This window comes from Pinus tabuliformis, chromosome X (genome assembly GCF_031772625.1).
Source record: "Pinus tabuliformis cultivar Carrire ecotype Pingquan chromosome X, CPIR1, whole genome shotgun sequence".
Lineage (NCBI taxonomy): Eukaryota > Viridiplantae > Streptophyta > Pinopsida > Pinales > Pinaceae > Pinus > Pinus tabuliformis.
In genome coordinates, this window is record NC_142308.1 from 1,176,524,837 (window position 1) to 1,176,531,178 (window position 6,342).

The window sequence follows — 6,342 nt, forward strand, 5'->3', positions numbered from 1 at the left end:
TCAAAGTGAAGGAGAACTAGGTTTTTGGTGCTCTTAGTAGGAAGCTGTAGGTAAACCATAGAGCAACTATGAGCTCTTATGGGTCAGAGTTACAGGATAGGATCTTGCAAATAGGACATTAGGATGACAAATACATGGACATTATCCACAAGTTATAGCAAAGAACAGATACATTTATAGTTACAGGTACAAGTGATCAAGATGTAGACTATCATCTCACAACATATGGTTAAGTCTGGTTTAGAGACATGATCTATGTATCAAATTGCAATGAGCTCAAGAAGCTTATCTTGAAGGAGTTTCATGCCAAGCCATACTTGGGTCATCCAGGATATCAAAATACATTGGCGACAATTAAGAAGTTCTACTATTGGCCGAATCTGAAGAAGGAAGTGGCAGAGTTCGTGGCTAGATGTTTAGATTGTGAGTATGTAAAGGAAGAATGTAAGCATCCAGGTGGTTTACTACAACCTATAATGATTCCAAAATGGAAATGGGAGGTCATTTCCATGGATATCATTATAGGTCTTTCGAGGATAGTGAAGCAGCATGACTCTATTATGGTCGTGGTTGACAGGTTGAGCAAGGTAGCTGACTTCATTCCAGTAAATATTACATATTCAGCTAGTGAGGTAGCATAAGTGTTAATCAAAGGGATAGTGAGATTGCATGGTGTTCCAAAGATGATTGTGTCAGATAGGGATGTGAAGTGCAATTCCAAGTTTTGGAAGGAGTCGTTTGTAGGCTTGGGTACAAAGTTGGCCTTCAACACAACTTATCATCCGCAGACAGAGAGGGTCAATAGGATCTTAGAGGATATGTCGAGGATGTACGTGACACACCAACATAAGAAATGGGAGGAGTATCCTCCAATGGTTGAGTTTGCATACAAAAATGGTTATTAGAAGTCATTAAGGATGAGTCCTTTCGAGGTATTATATGGGCAGAGTTGTAACACTCCCATCAGCTGGAGTGATCTAGAGAACATGATACTTATTGGATTGAACAGGTTGGCAGACATGGAGTATGAAATACAAGTTATAAAGAAGAATCTTAAGGCAACACAGGATAGACGAAAGAGTTATGCGGATTGGCACAGGGTGTTCAAGGCGTTTCAGGTTGGGGAGAATTTATATTTGTGCGTCAAGCCCAAGAAAAGCTCTTTAAGGATTGGTTCATGTGCCAAGTTGGCACCATGGTATTTCGGGCCTTTTTAGATCCTTGAGAGGAGTGGACTGTTGGGTGTAGGAACTGCGCTTGAGCAAACTCCTTAACACTTAATTGTCAACACGAGGGTTTCATAAAATTAGAGACGAAGCACAGGAAATGCTAGAAATGGTATGAACTTTTACTATCTTGAATCCTACTTCTTAAAGGAAATGCTTTATAGAATAAGATAGAAAACAATTGGAAAGGCAATTAACACCAAGGAAACTCTAGTGCTAGAATGTAAAAGACAATTTGCATGTAAATCAAGTAAATAAATTCCACACAACAGAAACAATCTTAAATGCTGAAATGAAATGCTATGTTCATATTCAGATGGATAGTCAACAGTCTAACAAGTGGGCCCTTGTAGAATTCTTTCTTCCTTCTGATCTTCCTCTCACACAAACAACCTGTCCTTGCACTGTTGCAATATGCTTGCACTAGTGCAGGTACAATATTTCTGTGTAAGAGTATGTTTGACCTTCCTTACTGAAGAATTATGTCTGAGTGAAGGTGCTCTGAGCCTAAGGGCTTAGAGCACTTTGTTTCTGTGACAAGAGACCAGCTCTTGCAACAAAGCAAAGTTTCCTTCACCTAGTTTCCAAATTACTCTTGAAAAGACTAAAAGATGTGATGGAAAAGAATTGCATCTGTAAATGAAATTTTGAAGTAAATTATCTGTGAAAAAGGAAATGCTTCAATTCATTAAACCTTGCAAAGGAAATAATCTTCATGAAATAAAAGAACTTTAAAAGAATCAAACAGTAGCCTAAATATTTTGCATGTATTAATCAAATTTTGGTACTTCACCCAAAATGCTTATGTGCTTTGCAAGTATAATATGATAATTTGATACAACTGCTTCCAGATCTTTTAAAGATGAACTTTTAATACTAAAGACAGTTACTCAATTAATGGTTCATTCACTTGCGAAATAACTGAAAATAATATGCAGGTAAGTGATTCACTGTTTGCTATAACAAATGACTAGACCAAAGTGCAGGCAACAACATGCACTGGTGTAGGAAAGAGTTCCTTGCATGATCCGATTGAAAACGAATTAAAATAGAGAATGAGAGTAAAGGAAATGCGAAAAAGATATTTCATAAGCAAAATAAACACAGCTACTCTCAAACCACGGATCCGTTTCACACGTTAACTACAAAAGATATTTTAATTCAGAACTTGAATATTAATGATTAAAACTATATCATCACACAGTGGCAAAAGAAATAACCACAATGTCTTTGTGAATAGCGAAAGCGAGAGGGGTAAACGAACTGGGTTGGTTGGGCCCTAGCCAACCAGCTCGTTCCCCTTCTAAGGAACGAAAAAGCTTAGCACTTCAAATGGACATCAAAGATAAACTAAACGCTGCGTATGCAAATCATGGTGGTTCTCTTGTATTACTCGATTTGGCAAATATACATTACAGAGCAGTCCAGCCCTAGAGCTGAGGTGATAACCAGATTACATAAAACAAAATTACAATTGATGGTTCGCTAGCTTCCTACCTATGATCTATATCATATATATCCTTTCGGCTCTAGGCCGTTTACACTAATTACATATATTTCTTGTTCAGGCCTTTCGACCGAACAAACTTAGAAAACCGAAATTACAAACTTGGCCAGCAATTATAATACACATGAACTTCGCTTGGCCGTAACCTAACTTTGGAGAATAATCCTTGAATGCGCGCCACCTATTATCCTGCTTCAGTTCATCAACAGTTAGACTCGGAGTCGAGGATCGAGACCTGTCCTCGTGGAAGATTTAGCTTCTCGGAAATCTCGGACAGTCTTCATGGCGGTGCAGGAATCTACCTGCACTAGTCAACTCATTCATCATTAACACTAAGTTCCACGATTACTCTAGGAAATCAATATGAGTTACAAGAAGTATGTAAATAGGCATGAAATCTGTATAAAAAGATTAATAAAGTGTTGTAATAAATCTTAATATAAAATATGAGCATGTGCAGGAATGGGTAACTATCTTGTACTAGTGCAGGAAAGAAGGGTCTTTTATTGAGATAAAACAGAGGTTGATATTGATGGAAATGGGGTAGAAAATAGGGAAATTTAGGATACCAACATCCTCCCATCCCTAAGCTGTTGTGTGTCCTCACACAACGTTTTACCTCTGCAAAAAACCTTCAAAAATGAATGGCCAACTCCTCAGTTCTGCACTTCAATGTTTATTCCTGTCGTTACTATCTTTGGCTTCTTGTCTCGGGCTTTTCATAGTTGCTTAGTCACCTTCTTGAGGCATCTATAGCATCTGGAAGCCCGATATTTCCATACCTTTACTTGCTGCTTCTACCTCTTTACTTCTGCCAGTAACTCCACCTCACTCTGTTTCTGCCAACTCTGCTCTTTCATGACCTGGTTCAAAGCTTCCAGGTCATGGACTTGTTGCTCCAGGTCTACTATTCTGCTATTGAGGAAAAGAGTGGAGGGTGTTGTGCTAAGATATTTGGGTGTGAACGTCTTTTCTGCCACGAACTTGAAACAAGTCCCATTATCATCAAGGTCAAGGTTGTTGAAAGCCTGCTTCATAACATCGCCAAGGGTTTCTGTTCTCAGGGTTTTCTCGTTATTGAGGGTTTTGATGCCCTCACCAATCTCTGTGCCAAGGGTTTCAATACCCTATGCACCTGATTCCTCCAGGCTCTTAACACCTTGTTCTCCTGGTTTCTCAGGGGATTCAACACCTTATCCTTCCAAATTAGTAGGGGTTTTGATTCCCCATTCTTCTACCACTACAGGGACTTTAGTACCCTATCCTTCGAACATCACAGGGTCTTCAATACCCTGACCTTCTAAAATCGTAGGGTCTTCAATGCCCTGATCTTCAGAAATCGCAGGGTCTTCAATACCCCGCTCCTCGAAATCATTGAGGGTCTCCACATCTGGTTCACTGAAATTATCAAGAGGTTCTTCATGTTGTTCCTCTTCGTCCTCCTCTGCTTTCACTTCACCAGTATGCAGTGTCGATGTCATCTTTATGCTCTTTAGCCTGCTGACAAATGTTGACAACATGACATCATATTCTGCATTCTCCTCATCCTCCACAGTGTGTGCCACTGCGTCTGCAAGCACCGAGAGGTTATGAATTATGGGGTAAATTTGAGGTGTTTCATCGATTACGATTGGAGAACTCGAATGGTTTGTCCCTTGGGCGACAATTTTCCTTTTTGTTGAGGCTCTAGTCTTCCTCTTCTTTGCCACGGGTGGATTGCTCTCAACGACCCTCTTCTCTGCTTGCACTAGTGAACTCTTACCTTGCCGCTTGGCAGGAGACAATGTCCCCGCCTTTCTCTTCTTACCTGTACTGGTGCTAGCAGACTCTTTTGCACCCCTTGCTCGGAATTCTTTCAGAAATGCCTCCCATGTTATTCCCTTTTTTTCTAACTTCTTCTTGACTAGCATCGTAATGAGTCCATGATGGCAGAGTTTGTTTGCAACCTGGCTTGCACTTCTGCTCTACACATTTTTCGCCATCTTTTCAAGGCTTCTAAGCAAGAAGTGAGGAAAATTAATCAATTTTCTTGCCTCGAAATGCAACAACAATCGAAGGTGGTATACAAATGTCAAGGTGTAGTATCCTTCCCCTGTGACAAACTTCTATAATGTAAATAGTAAATCTCGCCACTTCCCGACCATGGCGATCTGTGGAAGTCCCTTTCTCCAATCGACTTTAATTTTCTTATCAACCACGAACCGGTGCCAATGCTTCTTTGCAAGCCATTCCTTTTTAAACCATCGCTCCCCTGTGAGTGGCAGGCCTGTGGCTTTTTGTAGAATTTCTCACTGTAGATCACCTGATAATGCAATATACTAAAGTAAAATACTTGAACTACTTCTACAAACAAACTTGCGGAAGCTTAATCGATTTTGAGAAAGATCAAATATAACACATATAACAGAGAATAAAAATCAATCACACATGAATACAAAAGAATACTATGGGGAAAGCTTCAGCTAAAAACCCCGCTATCTGTATTATCATACAAGTGGAAATATCTCAGGATTACACAAAGCTTTAGCTCACAAGCTATCCAGCTCTCAGTACAATCCCTCACTACTGCTCATAGACAGAATAGACAACACACATGCCTTCCTTGAGTCCTCCAAGCCTCCTATTTCCTTGCGCAGTTTCTCCTGGGTCCTCCAGCTGCAACCTGTGTGATTCTCACCTCACACACAACACTAACCTCTGAAATAACTGCGCAGTCCTGAAGGAGATGATTCCTTCTGCATGGATGAGTTTCCTATATAGGAAAATTCCTCCAATTGATAGTACATTGTCCCTTCCTTTGATCTCAACTGCGTCTCTGTCTAAACTGACACGCATGAGTTATTTATGAGAGAATATTCAATTATCTCGAGTGCACTAGTTTCATGCATGCATGCATTAATTGACTGAACTCACAATTAGTTCCACAAACTATTTGGAACTAATTTAACTGGACTTAACTCAGTTAACTGAGCTAACTAATTACAACTCAAAGTACAACTCATCCTGATCTCCTTAATTAAGGGATAACTTCCTCAATCAAAGGGATAACTGTTGCATGTCTTCACATAGACTTCATGTTTGATTTTCTCTAACTAATTAACTCAAGATGAATTAATTAATTATTTTACAAACAACCGCTGAGCAGAAATTCGAATTTTAATTCACAATTTTAATTCAGGGACTAATTAAAATTGGAATCTATCTCGAAATGCTATTTTTAGCATTTATATTTTATCATTCCTTGTTGCTATTTCCAACATTGGTACTTGAAATGCTATTTATAGTAATGCTATTTATAGAATTTCTATTTTTTAGCATTTCTTGTTGCTATTTTCAACACTTTTGCAATGAACTCTTCTGTAATTTTTAACTTTAAGGACCCGATCCTAACTCAGCCTTCTTAAACGTCCTTGCAAACTCTAACACTATGGCCATGTCAAACCCGTAAAAAATTTGTAGGAATGGAAGGAATCCAGATTCTTGCAATAGTGCAAGATTGTTCCTGTACTCGGCGGTTTGTTCAATCTCCTGTAGCGATAGTGGTTCACTCCTCATAGGTGCCATTTCGAACCTCCTCCACTTCACTGATCACACCCTCGAAGGAATTTC